General features: G+C 44.6%; 1 pseudogene; it reads right to left on the minus strand.

Moving 5' to 3' along the window:
* Positions 1-16,979, minus strand: part of LOC147109835 (uncharacterized) — a 67,611-nt pseudogene that overhangs the window by 32,510 nt on the left and 18,122 nt on the right.

The raw sequence follows: 16,979 nt of genomic DNA on the forward strand, positions 1-16,979 counted from the left end.
GAAGGGTCGAGTGGGATCTGATAATCCTAGGGCAGGGGCTGTTATTAATTCCTGTTTAAGGGCCCTATATGCTTCCTCCTGCTCCGTCTCCCATTCTATCTTATCGGTGGTGGGTCTCCCCCCTTTAACTAACCGTTGAATCGGCTCTGCTTTCCCTGCAAAGTCTGATATAAAATTCCTGCAGTAATTAAATAGTCCCAACACTTTCCTCACTCCCCGGACGGTCACTGGCCTTGGCTTGTCTTTTATGGCTGCCTTTTGTTCCTGCGGGAGTGCCTTATACCCCTGGCTAATTTTGTGTCCTAGATACTTTACTTTGGACAGTCCAACCTGTGCCCTTTGGGTTCAATTTAAAGCCAGCTTTGTTAAATGTCTGGAGGGGGGCTAGTAATGCTCCCATGTGTCCTTTGGCATCCTCTGATGCAATCATTATGTCATCGACATATTGGAGTAGGGCGCTCTGGTACTTTGATAGGTCTAACTCGTCTAAGGCTTGACTCGGTACACGGTGGAATATATTTGGACTATTATGGAACCCCTGTGGGACCCTGGTCCATGTATATTGTCTATCCCTGATGGTAAAGGCGAATTTCCCTTGTGATTCCTCTGCCAATGGTATGGACCAGAACCTGTTCGCTATATCCAAGACTGTAAATATTTTAAGGGCTGGTTTCAGACCATTAAATATCTTATTCAATACGGTTTACACAAATTTACACCAACCAGAATTTCACCGTGGCCACAATGAAAGCCTGGTTTTAATAGGTTAATTAACCTCATAACTCCAATCCAATCCAGATCAATTTTTTTTAAACTAACCAGTATCACTTGGAAAAGAAAGAAACCATAGTCACATTAACAAGGAAACAATTACCCATGCCTTGTAAACATTCAAATTCATTTTCTTCCAGGCAAATTGGCAACTGTAACTTCAAGACTGAAGCTTCTCTTTTGTAAAACAATTAACAAACTTAAAACAACACACGCTTGTCCATCCTTCAAGACAAGCCTTCAACGGGTTAAACAGCTTTTAGCTCTCTGTACCGAAGAGTGGGTGGAGTTAAAACACACAACAGACATTTTTTTAAAGACAGGCTTTCAGACAAACGGAACACTGTAACTTCTTAAACATCCATAGTCAGGAAAACTTTCACACACTTTCACACAAACTGAGATCCCAGTATTTTTTAAGGTTCCTTTCACTCAGCAATCTTGTGTTTTATTTGTTTCAGCACAGACGTTAATAACTTCCGTGTCGGTAAAACTTTAGGTTTCTCTTTCTAAATCCTCCCAATCAATCTCCTATCATTCCTTCCACTATGCACTGACCTTGTCTTCATTACAGCGGCACACTTGGTGCCTACCTTTTTTAACTGTTCCACTAACTCCTCTTTTTCCCTCTCCCGTGTGGCCCCAATCTTACACATTTTTCAGGTGGCCCTGACAAAGAACCACTACAGTTTTCTCCTCCTTATTCTTGCTCTCCTTACTCCACCATTCTTTCTGTCGGTCAGGAACCCATTCAGGATCCCACCTTCCTTTCCCATTCTTTTTATTACCTTGTCATCATATCCTTTTTTTTACCATCTTTTGCTTAACTTTCTCATACTTATCATGCACAAATTCATACGGCAAGTTACGTTACACCGCCCTGTTTGTCCGTCGATTTCTTTCCCAGGCATTTTCTAGCCACTCGGGAATTTCCGTGAGGTTTTCTCACTTCCCCGGGGTCTTTTTACCCTGCCCCTATCAGAATTTCCGTTATCCGATACTATTGCGTACAAATTCATACGGCAAGTTACCTTATGCCCTACTGTTGTCTGTCGATACCTATCACATACAAATTCATACGGGAGTTTAGATCTTTTGGCGTCCTTTTTGTTCGTCATCCTTTTAGGGTGGATTTGCTAGTTTCCCCCCTCGTTTCCTACCTCCGGGACTCCCCCGGACCTTCAGGGACCTTTCCCTGCTTACGCGGTTTTAACTCCGCCTAGATTGGATTTTCCCTATATCCAATCCTATATAACCCGAGCTCCTCAACTTATTCAGACATTATCATTTCTATAATGTCCTAGCATGCACCCAAGTTGCTTTACTCATGTATCCCGACTCCGCCTCTGATTCGTTGGATCTCCGGCCCTGAGCTTCGATGCGAGGAGACAATGTCTCTACTCAGCCCATCCGGTAGATCCTGCCGACTACGCCAAGTTGTATGGGTAAACCGGGAGAGCTTCTTCTCCCCTAGACGGACCCTGTGATATAAAGGGTCGACGTCTGCCTTATTCCCAATCAATCACTCGGAGTCCGGAGGTTCGTTCAGTAAAACAACTTTATTCACAAGTCGACAGGGAAGACACCCATCCTGGGATGAATGTTCCCGATCGTTGAAAATCTCCTGCCTTATATACAGGCTTTGTTCTGAGTCGTGGCTACTGTTTGCAATTAGGTGCATTACACGTATACATTTCTTTCATCATACAGTTGGCTTCGGGTGCAAATTCTTGTGACCTGTGTGCATTGGTCTTGTGACCCCATACGTTATCTCTCAATACATTCCTCAGTTAGTGATTCACGGTTTGTGCACTTTGGCCACGACTACACCAGACTTTCCTTCTGGACATTGTTCATACCAATTCCTTATATGGTTGGAGATATGCTCTGTTCCTTAATCCCCTCATGTTAGCCCTTTTTTAACCCTTTCACAGCCTCTCTCCTGTGTGGCTCTGCTGGTGCGTATGGAGGTTCCCTGACACTGTGAAACTCTCTCCAGATTCAGTACATTTATACGGCCTCTCTCCTGTGTGGATCCGCTGGTGTGTATGGAGGTCCCCTGCCTGTGTGAAACTCTCCACATTCAGTACATTTATACGGCCTCGCTCCTGTGTGGATCCGCTGGTGTGTATGGAGGTTCCCTGACTGTGTGAAACTCTCTCCACATTCAGTACATTTATACGGCCTCCTGTGTGGATCCACTGGTGTGTATGGAGGTCCCCTGACACTGTGAAACTCCCTCCAAATTCAGTACATTTATACGGCCTCTCTCCTGTGTGGATCCACTGGTGTGTATGGAGGTTCCCTGACACTGAAACTCTCTCCACATTCAGTACATTTATACGGCCTCTCTCCTGTGTGGATCCGCTGGTGTCTCTGGAGGTTCCCTGCCTGTGTGAAACTCCACATTCAGTACATTTATACGGCCTCTCTCCTGTGTGGATCCACTGGTGTCTCTGGAGGTTCCCTGCCTGTGTGAAACTCTTTCCACATTCAGTACATTTATACGGCCTCTCTCCTGTGTGGATCCACTGGTGTGTATGGAGGTTCCCTGCCTGTGTGAAACTCCACATTCAGTACATTTATACGGCCTCTCTCCAGTGTGGATCCGCTGGCGTAGGTGAAGATCACCTGATTTTATAAATTCTCTCCTCTGGACAGATTGTGTGAATGATCCCTGCCCACTTTCGCGTTGTCAAAGATATTTTGTGCTGGGAGGCGAAGATTGTCCTGCTGAAATTTGTCCACAGGATTCAGGATGTCTTCTGATGTGCTTCTGAAGAAACTCTGCAGTGGTAAAAGCAACATTGCAATGAGGGCAAGGATGAGACTCATCTCGGTGCACTTGGTGAGCTGCTGGAGAAGGAAGAAAGAGAAATTGTCAGTGTAATGAATCATCTAGAAGTTTCTTTTGGAAGTACAATTCGTGGTTATATCAATGTTAACGCAGGGGTCTTGGGGCGCTACCGGCGAATTTCGGCCGCGGGGGCGCGACTCAATTTTCCCCCTTGGACTTTGCTTCCTATCGGTGAAAGCTTCCACATTCTTTGAATGAAGTTCAATCGGCCAATCCAGTTAGAAAAGTCCCTCTAAACCATCAGGTAAATCACTCTTGGGGACAGTGTCACTTCTCAACTTTGCCCTTTCAGTTATGTCATCATCTTCTCCACACACCCCTTCCCAAACCATGCTGATTCCCAACTTAATTCTGGCTGCACCGTCAATTCTTTGGAGATGGTCACTGCTTGACATTCATAAGTTTGAATGTTAGCTGCCGCTTGTCAGCCCAAGCCTGGATGTTGTCCAGGTCCTGCTGCAGGCTGGTATAGGATGCTTCAATATCTTAGACAAGGGGCTGCTATTCCCTGTAATCAGGGGCCATTAGTTTATAATTACTGAAAGTCCTATTCTATTTTATTACAAGATTCCAGAATTATTATCAATAGTTTGGGGATCATATTTGTGATCGTTTTTCCTCAATGATAAAGAACAATCGGTGCCTGTTTGTGGGCAAACACAGGCCTGCACTCCTGTCCCACCACTCTGACATGCTGCATTGCTCCACCAATCCCCTGGCCTACCAAGGCCATGTGTCATCACACCAAAACGCCCAATAAATTATTCCTGCCCTGAGGAAATGGATAGGTTACTTTGCACATACACATAATCATCGTCACAAAGTTCCCTTTCTTCAGTATAAACTTTTCTCTCTCTGTTTCTCAAACTGTATCTTCTGCTTTCAGTCTCTTTGGTGGTTTCCTCATTTGCTGACCCCAAGATCTTTCCAGTACAGACAACCGTGGAATAAATCAAAAAGATTATGAACAAAAATTGAACCAATTAATTGTAATATTCTTGCATGTAAGGTTTGTTTCTGGTTGAACAGGAGATGCTGAAGACATTTACATAATAATGCAAGACACTGTGTTAATCTGATTTCAATGACTGCGGTAGTGGTCACATTATCAACATAGAGCATCGCTTCCTCATTAAAACACCCTCAATTATTCAAAATAGAAATACTTTACTGAAATCCTTTATTCCAGGACAAATACCTTTATTGGATTCACTACGAGCTTCACTTTCACAAACCAAGGTACTCGTTTCTCTGTTGATGTTTTCAACTGAAACTGTCTCTTCCATCGCTGAGGCAGTGTCTTCGGTGAAGCCCCTGGAAACTTCATCTTTATCCTCTTCTGAATGGGACACCATCTGTGATGGGGCTTTTTGGTTCTGAAATGCAGAATGTGACGGTAAAACTGTACCTCACCGCTCCTGACTTAAAGAATAGCTGCCTCAAGACTGCCTGTAATACTAAAGAGATTATACACAAGTCAAAGTGTTTGTCTATTTTTCCTGTTCATTAGTTGTTGTAGCATATTTAATAAACAAACCTACCCAACTACCCATTGGATAAATGCTGTCGCTCCCCAGTGTAGTCCTGAGCCACACAGGTCAGAACGTTACCATGTTTGATTCTGTACTCCTGTGTTCAATTTGGTGATCTCAGCAAATGCGGTAAAATTAATACAATTAACCTCAGCACCCTTTTGCAAGGAAGGGAATAAAATTAACCAGGATTTCCACTGATTGCTAACTAATCATCACTTCTGGAAAGTGTATGTGCGTGTATCCGAAACCAGATTCGACTTTCTCCGACAATGAAGAGCCGAACACATGAAGAACAGCCATTTAGCAATTGCCAAAGGGGCTGCAAAATAAGCCAGCCCAGACTAGGAAACATATCTACTCATGAATCATGCCTTCAGGAAAATGGGACAGGAGCAGATTTGACACATAGTTTTACTACTTCACCTTTGGTCTTCCCAAACTACGCGTGATCGCTAAAAGAGAGGTAATGTTTGACAATGCCTAAAAACGAACATTATATTCCGCCTGATGTACACAAGCAACTGGTAACAAATACCTTCATTCTGTGGAACATGGAGTTATGGAATCCATTATTAAGGAAGTGGTACAGGGCAATTAGAAAATCATAATATGATTGGGCAGAGTCAGCATGGTTTTCTGAAAGGGAAATAGTGTTTCACAAATCGATCCGAGTTTGTTGAGGATGTAACTAACAGGGTAGATAAAGGGGAACCAGTGGATGTAGTATATTAGGATTTTCAAAACGCTTTCGATAAGGTACCACATGAAAGGTTGTCCTAGAAGATAAGGGCTCATGGGGTTGGGGGTAAGGGTAAGGTTGGATAGAGGATTAGTTTAAAGGACAGAAAACAGTGAGTAGGAATAAATGGGTCATTTTCAGGGTGGCAGGCTGTTACTAATGGGGTGCCACCAGGATCAGTGCTGGGGCCTCTGCTATTTCCAATCTATATTAATGACTTAGATTAAGGGACCGAGTGTAATGTATCCAGGTTTGCTGATGATACAAAGCTAGGTGAGAAAGTAAGTTGTGAGGATGACATGGCGGCCGGGATATTGCTTACCTCGGTGGGACCGGGGCGGGCGATGTCAGTGGCTAGCTCCATCCCGCTCTGGAAAATTAATTTACATTGATGGGGCTTGTTAAGCCCGCCCAGCGTTTTTCCCGGACCAATTAGAGGAAGCGGGTCTAGTGACATCATTCATGAAGTGTCATCAGCCAGTTTCTTTAAAGGGACCATGGCCAACTTTCTTTTGACATTTGTGCTGTCAGTGTTCTGCAGCATTGAAGTGCTGCAAACACTGACAATCACTGCACAGAGGGGCAGGGCTGCACCCAGGCTCTCCCATGTCTCCCTCCATATACTTACGGAGTCAGAGCATGCAGGGAGGTCCTCTTCCCTTCGGATGGGCGGAAGACACCTCCCCAGGAGAACAAAACAGCCTGGTCGCACATTGCACAGGAGGGCACAAGCAGGGATGTGGTCAGGAGGACCTGGGTGCTGTGGCGCAAACATTTCAATGATCTCATTAGATCATGAAACGTTAGTACAAAGCCACTCTCAACCTCATCGTGCTGTACCTCTCAACACATCCCCATCACTCTGCCTTCCCTACCCTACTCCTGCACATCCTTACTCAAACCAACTTACCTTGCACCTCCACCCATCCCTCTCTATCTACATTATCACATCCCCATCTCACTAGCCACCCCTCACACTCACCCTCATCCTAGTGCAATCATACCAACTAACAACACACAAGGGTAGCCACTTGGGTGTTTTATCCAATGTTCATGTAAAGTTCCTGTTAATGTGCTGTCAAACATTGAAACATTTATTTTCAACACTTTCCGTTCTTGGACAGATTTGTGTGCATCTTTGGAAGTGTCTCAGTGAGTTCCAGTGAATAGTGGGACATAACGGTCACCAAAATGAAGTTGGATCTTTCTGCAGCCCTGTGTCACCGGATATGTTGCCCCTCAAATCTAGTTCCCAACATGAGAAATGCAACTCTTGACTATAACCACTGGAAAATCTAGGAACCTTCAGATGTTAGTATTGCAATTCTTGATTACGACGACAGGAAGAGGAACCTTGAAATGTTAGTACAGCAGCAGTGACCAAGGGGTTTTGTCTTCATGAACCAGCTAGATCCATATTATGGAGCCTCATGAGCAACATATAAAATTTATGTCCATGTTTTGATTAATTTGCAGATATTTGAAGCTGCTGATATTCACAGCTTTTGGGATGCTGGTGGAGGATTTATCCACCAACAGCGCTAAAAGGCCTTTCCAAATCTCCTGGCCATGAATTTCAAGGACAAGTAAGCAACCTGGAGAACTGTGCACAGTTTGGGTCTCCTTATCTGAGGAAGGACATTCTTGCCTTAGAGGCGGTGCAACGAAGGTTCACTAGATTGATCCCTGGGATGAGAGGGTTGTCCTATGAGGAGAGATTGAGGAGATTGGGCCGATACTCCCTGGAGTTTAGAAGAATAAGAGGTGATCTCATTGAAACATATAAGATTCTGAGGGGGATTGACAGGGTAAGTGCTGAGAGATTGTTTCCTGTGGCTGGAGAGTCTAGAACTAGGGGGCATAGTCTCAGGATAAGAGGTCAGCCATTTAAGACTGAGATGAGGAGGAATTTCTTCACTAAGAGGTTTGTGAATCTTTGGAATTCTCTGCCCCAAAGGGCTGTGGATGCTCAGTCGTTGAGTATATTCAAGGCTGAGATAGATAGACTTTTGGACTCTAGGGGAACCAAGGGATATGGGGCCCGGGCGGGAGAGTGGAGATGAGCCAAAGATCAGCCATGATCTTATTGAATGGCGGAGCAGGCTCGAAGGGCCATATGGCCGACTCCTGCTCCTAATTCTTATCTTCTTTTGTCAGAAATATAAATACAAATAGAACCAAGTTGCCAGGGACCATGGGGCACAAATTGGGAAGTCATGTAGCAAAATTAAAAAGAAAAATTGTTTTCTAGAAATGTGAGATAAAGACAGAAAATGCTGGGAGTGTGTAGCAGCTCAATTCGTGTCTGAAGGAGAAAGACTGGTTAATGTTTGGGTGGGAACCTGTATCGATATATCCTTCAGATGCTGACAGGCCTGCTGTGAATATCTAGCAGTTTGTTTCCATCTCGATTTATTAGTTTGATAAGAATTTCTGTTCACTTTGAATTACCTTTCTGGTATTCTCGTTCTTAGTCCTCTTGGTATCTTCATTCTTAAAGAGAGGCTTAAAGAATCTCACCTCTTGGAAAGAAAGTAAGACATCACTGCTGATTGAGATAATCTCAGATTTCAGTTTGTTTATGTCAACAACATAATGATTCTAAAAATATCTCGTTTATTTAGGCTCCAAAAAAATCAATACATTATGCAGATAAAATTGGAAAAGAAAACTTACACAAGTATAAGGGAAAATGTGATCAGACAATTTACTTAAATCTCCAGCTCTCCAGAGCTTCAAAGTAACTGCCTCCTGACAAAAATATGTTCTAGCTGCTGGACAAACTGGTTATAATCAGGGTGTTAAAAAAGCACATTTAATACTTTAACAAAGAAAACACATTCAATTTACTTGGTGGGTTTTTCACAAGAAGTTTAGGCGTCCACTCCTCATCCGAGTCACTAGAAACATACACACGGGGTTGGTGCCCACTGCTAGGTCTTGATATGAACACTGGATCTGGTACATTCAATCCTGTGAAAATTAAAATATTCCAATCATCTACAGTTGATAATTGCCTGTATTTAATTTGACTTAACTTACTAACGTAAGGCATCTGTTGAATCGAACCATTTTAGAATAATATCAGGTAAGAGCAGCACAGAGGCTTTCCTTTCATCAATGGCATCTGGATTTAAATCCAGCCCAGACTGATCAGACGAAAAGGAGCTTTTATGTTATGTTGGGGAGCTGGGAGCACAGCACTCAGGCCCATGCCCTCTAAGAGTCCTGTTCTCCCAGATTTTTATGCCACTGATCCCTATTGGACCCATTGGAGAGTCCAAAGGAAGGAGATGTACATTTGTGACAGCTGACGGTCACTCTCAGTACCGAGGGAAAGGAAGGTCCTTGATGGCATCTGAGATGTAGAGCTTTCCTCCCTTATTCCAATATTTACTGTTTTTATCCTTCATTTAGTTTTAATGACAATCATTTAGTAGTTTTGTACAAAAAGTGGGGAAAAGCCGCACAGGTACAACAGGAGGTGTTCTGATAGTGAGGTGAGATCAGGATCAGCTGCGCTGTCCCCATATCACAAGCCTACATACAGTCAGACAGGATTTTTTCAAGGCAAGTAAATTAATATTCAGCGAATCACAGGTTGGGGGTGCTGCATTTCCTGATATGTGTTCCTAATGTGTGCCAGCAGCGGTGAAATGGAAAATCCCAACCAAAATGTCTAACCACATACGAGGAGAACATCCACTTGGGTGTAATATTGGAAGAATTGTATGGCAGTACGAATCAGAGTGTTCAGGAGAGGAAGGGAGAAATGTTGAAAGCAAGAAAATAATTGATCTTGCACAAACCTATTGCAAGCATGGTTTCATAGTTCTGCTGCACTTTCTTATAACGGATGTCGACCCATTCACTTAGCTCTGCCCAATCATCTTTGGAAAGATAAACGGCAATGTCTTTCAGCTTCTCTAGAATCTGGAGACATAAAATGAATGTAATTTCTGATACATCTAGGCATTTTATCTGTAATCTTCACAAACTACAATTGTAAGATTAGCTACCCTGTCAGATCTGCCAATATTTAAAAGAATATCCTCCACACCACTTGAATGGGCCGGCACAGCCAGCCTTTATTGGAAGCCATCAATATCGTGGCAGCATGATGTTGAAATGTCTTGAAGGAAAGTTGTCTCAAGACCTTCTACAATCAGTGTTGGTGCTACCGTGCTCCAGAGGATGTCTGGAAAGGCAAAACAAAATGGCTAAAAATGCTCCCACACACCATCCCTTTTCTAAATTATTCTTCCTCACCTTCTTTATGCTCACATGTAACATTCCAGAGCCAATTGTACACAAAAACCTTACAGCAGGTTTTTTGGTACTGCTGTTTTTGAGCCAGTTGTTCAAGGACACCTATAGTGAAAGCCTCCAATTCCTCCCCCTCAGTGTGACATTATCCACAGTCACCCGAACGTCATAGTCGAGATCAGTCTGGTAACTTCAAGGTACACAGCAAAAGACCATTCAGCAAGTTTCACCATGTTGTTAACTATGGTAGATCTACTCTTTTAACCTCATTTTCCCCACTTTCTCCATTCAATTAATATCCATACAACCCAAGAATCTATCCACTTTTAAATACCTGAATTAAATCTGCATCAATGGCCTCCTGTGGTGGTGCATTTCACATTCCCACAATATTTTGCTTTAAGATTATTTTCCTGGATTGAATTTTCAACAGCTTAGTTCTAATTTTAATTTGATGTCGCTTGATTACAGAATTCACTATTAGAAAAATCACTCTTGGAAATCAGCTACCTTGTCAATTCCCTTTTTAAGTTTACTCAGGATGGGGTCAATGCTAACAAGACCATCTTTAACACCCATCCCTAGTTGCCTTGAGAAGATGGTGCTGGATTTTCTTTTTAAACACCTCGATCAGATCACTTCTCATGTTTTGGGAGGTTTGCTCAGAATCGAACCATTTTAGAATAATATCAGGTAAGAGCAGCACAGAGGCTTTCCTTTCATCAATGGCATCTGGATTTAAATCCAGCCCAGACTGATCAGACGAAAAGGAGCTTTTATGTTATGTTGGGGAGCTGGGAGCACAGCACTCAGGTCCATGCCCTCTAAGAGTCCTGTTCTCCCAGATTTGTATGCCACTGATCCCTATTGGACCCATTGGAGAGTCCAAAGGAAGATTTACATTTGTGACAGCTGACGGTCACTCTCAGTACCGAGGGAAAGGAAGGTCCTTGATGGCATCTGAGATGTAGAGCTTTCCTCCCTTATTCCAATATTTACTGTTTTTATCCTTCATTTAGTTTTAATGACAATCACTTAGTAGTTTTGTACAAAAAGTGGGGGGAAAGCTGCACAGGTACAACAGGCGGTGTTCTGATAGTCAGGTGAGATCAGGATCAGCTGCGCTGTCCCCCATATCACAAGCCTACATACAGTCAGACAGGATTTTTTCAAGGCAAGTAAATTAATATTCAGTGAATCACAGGTTGGGGGTGCTGCATTTCCTGATATGCGTTCCTGATGTGTGCCAGCAGCGGTGAAATGGAAAATCCCAACCAAAATATCTAACCACATATGAGGAGAACATCCACTTGGGTGTAATATTGGAAGAATTGTATGGCAGTATGAATCAGAGTGTTCAGGAGAGGAAGGGATAAATGTTGAAAGTAAGAAAATAATTGATCTTGTACAAACCTACTGCAAGCATGGTTTCATAGTTCTGCTGCACTTTCTTATAACGGATGTCGACCCATTCACTTAGCTCTGCCCAATCATCTTTGGAAAGATAAACGGCAATGTCTTTCAGCTTCTCTAGAATCTGGAGACATAAAATGAATGTAATTTCTGATACATCTAGGCATTTTATCTGTAATCTTCACAAACTACAATTGTAAGATTAGCTACCCTGTCAGATCTGCCAATATTTAAAAGAATATCCTCCACACCACTTGAATGGGTCGGCACAGCCAGCCTTTATTGGGAGCCATCAATATCGTGGCAGCATGATGTTGAAATGTCTTGAAGGAAAGTTGTCTCAAGACCTTCTACAATCAGTGTTGGTGCTACCATGCTCCAGAGGATGTCTGGGAAGGCAAAGCAAAATGGCTAAAAATGCTCCCACACACCATCCCCTTTTCTAAATTATTCTTCCTCACCTTCTTTATGCTCACATGTAACATTCCAGAGCCAATTGTACACAAAAACCTTACAGCTGGTTTTTCGGTACTGCTGTTTTTGTGCCAGTTGTTCAAGGACACCTATAGTGAAAGCCTCCGATTCCTCCCCCTCAGTGTGACATTATCCACACTCACCCGAACGTCATAGTCGAGATCAGTCTGGTAACTTCAAGGTACACAGCAAAAGACCATTCAGCAAGCTTCACCATGTTGTTAACTATGTTAGATCTACTCTTTTAACCTCATTTTCCCCACTTTCTCCATTCAATTAATATCCATCCAACCCAAGAATCTATCCACTTTTAAATACCTGAATTAAATCTGCATCAATGGCCTCCTGTGGTGGTGCATTTCACATTCACACAATATTTTGCTTTAAGATTATTTTCCTGGATTGAATTTTCAACAGCTTAGTTCTAATTTTAATTTGATGTCGCTTGATTACAGAATTCACTATTAGAAAAATCACTCTTGGAAATCAGCTACCTTGTCAATTCCCTTTTTAAGTTTACTCAGGATGTGGTCAATGCTAACAAGACCATCTTTAATGCCCATCCCCAGTTGCCTTGAGAAGATGGTGGTGGATTTTCTTTTTAAACACCTCGATCAGATCACTTCTCATGTTTTGGGAGGTTTGCTCAGTCTCTGATCAGACCTAAGGTGCTAACTGGAATAGGAAAGGCAAATCCACAGCAGTACTTTCAGTTAAATTGTAACTACAAGACTCGGATAAACCTGGTAAAAGAGAAGTTCAAATCTAAAGACACAGAAAGAATTAACAGTGTCAATGAGGTGAGACGGGAGGAGGCTCGAGCGGAGCATAAATACGGCATGGGCTGGTTGGGTGAATGGCCTGGTTCTGTGCTGTATATCCCGTGTAATCCTCTGTTACAGAGTAAAGCTCTCATCAAACACTCCCAGGGCAGGTACAGCATGGGTTAGATACAGAGTAAAACTCCCTCTACACTGTCCCACCAAACACTCCCAGGGCAGGTACAGCATGGGGTAGATACAGAGTAAAGCTCCCTCTACACTGTCCCATCAAACACTCCCAGGGCAGGTACAGCACGGGTTAGATATAGAGTAAAGCTCCCTCTACACTGTCCCTTCAAACACTCCCAGGGCAGGTACAGCACGGGTTAGATATAGAGTAAAGCTCCCTCTACACTGTCCCATCAAACGCTCCCAGGGCAGGTACAGCACGGGTTACATACAGAGTAAAGTTCCCTCTACACTGTCCCATCAAACACTCCCAGGGCAGGTACAGCACGGGTTAGATACAGAGGAAAGCTCCCTCAACACTGTCCCATCAAACACTCCCAGGGCAGGTACAGCACGGGGTTAGATACAGAGTAAAGCTCCCTCTACACTGTCCCTTCAAACTGTCCCAGGGCAGGTACAGCACGGTTACATACAGAGTAAAGCTCCCTCTACACTGTCCCATCAAATACTCCCAGGGCAGGTACAGCACGGGTTAGATATAGAGTAAAGCTCCCTCTACACTGTCCCATCAAATACTCCCAGGGCAGGTACAGCACGGGTTAGATATAGAGTAAAGCTCCCTCTACACTGTCCCATCAAATACTCCCAGGGCAGGTTCAGCACGGGTTAGATACAAAGTAAAACTCCCTCGACACTGTCCCATCAAACACTCCCAGGGCAGGTACAGCATGGGGTAGATACAGAGTATTGCTCCCTCTACACTGTCCCATCAAATACTCCCAGGGCAGGTACAGCACGGGTTAGATACAGAGTAAAGCTCCCTCAACACTCTCTTCAAACAATCCCAGGGCAGGTACAGCACGGGTTAGATACAGAGTAAAGCTCCCTCTACACTGTCCCATCAAACACTCCCAGGGCAGGTACAGCACGGGTTAGATATAGAGTAAAGCTCCCTCTACCCCATTAAACACTCCCAGGGCAGGTACAGCACGGGTTAGATACAGAGTAAAACTCCCTCAACACTGTCTCTTCAAACAATCCCAGGGCAGGTACAGCAGGGGTTAGATACAGAGTAAAGCTTCCTCTACACTGTCCCATCAAACACTCCCAGGTCAGGTACAGCACGGGTTAGATACAGAGTAAAGCTCCCTCTACACTGTCCCATCAAACACTACCAGGGCAGGTACAGCACGGGGTTAGATACAGAGTAAAGCTCCCTCTACACTGTCCCATCAAACATTCCCAGTGCAGGTACAGCACGGGGTAGATACAGAGTAAAGCTCCCTCTACACTGTCCCATCAAACACTCCCAGGGCAGGTACAGCACGGGTTAGATACAGAGTAAAGCTCCCTCTATAATGTCCCATCAAACACTCCCAGGGCAGGTACAGCACGGGTTAGGTACAGAGTAAAGCTCCCTCTACACTGTCCCACCAAACACTCCCAGGGCAGGTACAGCACGGGTTACATACAGAGTAAAGTTCCCTCGACACTGTCCCATCAAACACTCCCAGGGCAGGTACAGCACGGGTTAGATACAGAGGAAAGCTCCCTCTACACTGTCCCATCAAACACTCCCAGGGCAGGTACAGCACGGGGTTAGATACAGAGTAAAGCTCCCTCTACACTGTCCCTTCAAACTGTCCCAGGGCAGGTACAGCACGGTTAGATACAGAGTAAAGCTCCCTCTACACTGTCCCATCAAATACTTCCAGGGCAGGTACAGCACGGGTTAGATATAGAGTAAAGCTCCCTCTGCACTGTCCCATCAAATACTCCCAGGGCAGGTTCAGCACGGGTTAGATACAAAGTAAAAATCCCTCGACACTGTCCCATCAAACACTCCCAGGGCAGGTACAGCACGGGGTAGATACAGAGTATTGCTCCCTCTACACTGTCCCATCAAATACTCCCAGGGCAGGTACAGCACGGGTTAGATTCAGAGTAAAACTCCCTCAACACTGTCTCTTCAAACAATCCCAGGGCAGGTACAGCACGGGTTAGATACAGAGTAAAGCTCCCTCTACACTGTCCCATCAAACACTCCCAGGGCAGGTACAGCACGGGGTTAGATACAGAGTAAAGCTCCCTCTACACTGTCCCTTCAAACTGTCCCAGGGCAGGTACAGCACGGTTAGATACAGAGTAAAGCTCCCTCTACACTGTCCCATCAAATACTTCCAGGGCAGGTACAGCACGGGTTAGATATAGAGTAAAGCTCCCTCTGCACTGTCCCATCAAATACTCCCAGGGCAGGTTCAGCACGGGTTAGATACAAAGTAAAAATCCCTCGACACTGTCCCATCAAACACTCCCAGGGCAGGTACAGCACGGGGTAGATACAGAGTATTGCTCCCTCTACACTGTCCCATCAAATACTCCCAGGGCAGGTACAGCACGGGTTAGATTCAGAGTAAAACTCCCTCAACACTGTCTCTTCAAACAATCCCAGGGCAGGTACAGCACGGGTTAGATATAGAGTAAAGCTCCCTCTACCCCATTAAACACTCCCAGGGCAGGTACAGCATGGGTTAGATACAGAGTAAAGCTTCCTCTACACTGTCCCATCAAACACTCCCAGGGCAGGTACAGCACGGGTTAGATACAGAGTAAAGCTCCCTCTACACTGTCCCATCAAACACTCCCAGGGCAGGTACAGCACGGGTTAGATACAGAGTAAAGCTCCCTCTACACTGTCCCATCAAGCACTCCCAGGGCAGGTACAGCACGGGTTAGATACAGAGTAAAGCTCCCTCTATACTGTCCCATCAAACACTCCCAGTGCAGGTACAGCACGGGGTAGATACAGAATAAAGCTCCCTCTACACTGTCCCATCAAACAGTCCCAGGGCAGGTACAGCACGGGGTAGATACAGAGTAAATCTCCCTCTGCACTGTCCCATCAAACACTCCCAGGGCAGGTACAGCACGGGTTAGATACTGACACTGACATCCCAGTGATGGGCCGTAACCAGGGGCGGGGCCCTGTCTCCAGGTGACATCACACGGGAGCCAGGGGCCAATCACACAGCAGCAAGGAGCGATATCACAAAGTGGCGGGAGCCCCTCCCACTCGAGGTGTCACAGGGTCACATTGACCAGGCTCTGCTCCTGGTGTGCAGTATCACTGGGCATGAACACAGGGTATACAATCAGTCCCGTCTCCAGGAATGAACCGGGATCCTGCCCTACATCTCTCCCGAGTTTTATTTCCATCGGTGTAAAATGAGTGGCTGATTCACAATCTCCTGGTTTGTACCATAGCACCTACAATAAGTCAAATTCTACCCCAGTGTTTCTTTTCCTCTCTACGTATCTGCTCCCTCACAATCTCTGCCTCTCTCTCTCTCCGCAGTGAGGGATATGTCTGGGGCTGGGATCATACTGTGCGGAAATGATCAGAATATCAGTTAGCCTCTCTTCCCGCTCCCACATTGTTACCTCTGGTGTGCCCCAAGGATCTATCCTTGGCCCCCTCCTATTTCTCATCTACATGTTGCCCCTTGGCTGTTACGTCCGTGAATAATTGAGACACGGACAGCAGGAGTGAACAAACTAAGCCTTTACTGGTGGAAGTCAATAGTGAAACTAAAAACACAGAGGCTCACTAGCGCCTTTTATACAGGGGTGGTCACTGCCGGTACTGCAGTCCGAGACCAGTTATTCTCTTAAAGGTACATACACAATTCCTCCCCTTTTAGATAAACAGTACATAACATTCATTTAACAACTAAATGATAACTAATTACAATCACAATTACTGTTGCTAGATACATTGGTTAAGTTTAAGCAATTATAAGTTCAGTCTTTGAGGAGGCTTCCTGATTCTGTCTGGATAACGCCTCTTTGGGGTATCAGGTTCTTCTGGCAATGTTGAGTCGGGATCAATGTCGTTGTTTGGTTCATCTGCTTCCAATATTACCGGTTCTGCGGTAGCTGCAATTGGAACGTCGATTTCATTACCAGGTGTATCA

This window comes from Somniosus microcephalus, chromosome 12 (assembly GCF_052327205.1).
Source record: "Somniosus microcephalus isolate GS21.2 chromosome 12, FLI_Smic_1.0, whole genome shotgun sequence".
Taxonomy (NCBI): Eukaryota; Metazoa; Chordata; class Chondrichthyes; order Squaliformes; family Somniosidae; genus Somniosus; species Somniosus microcephalus.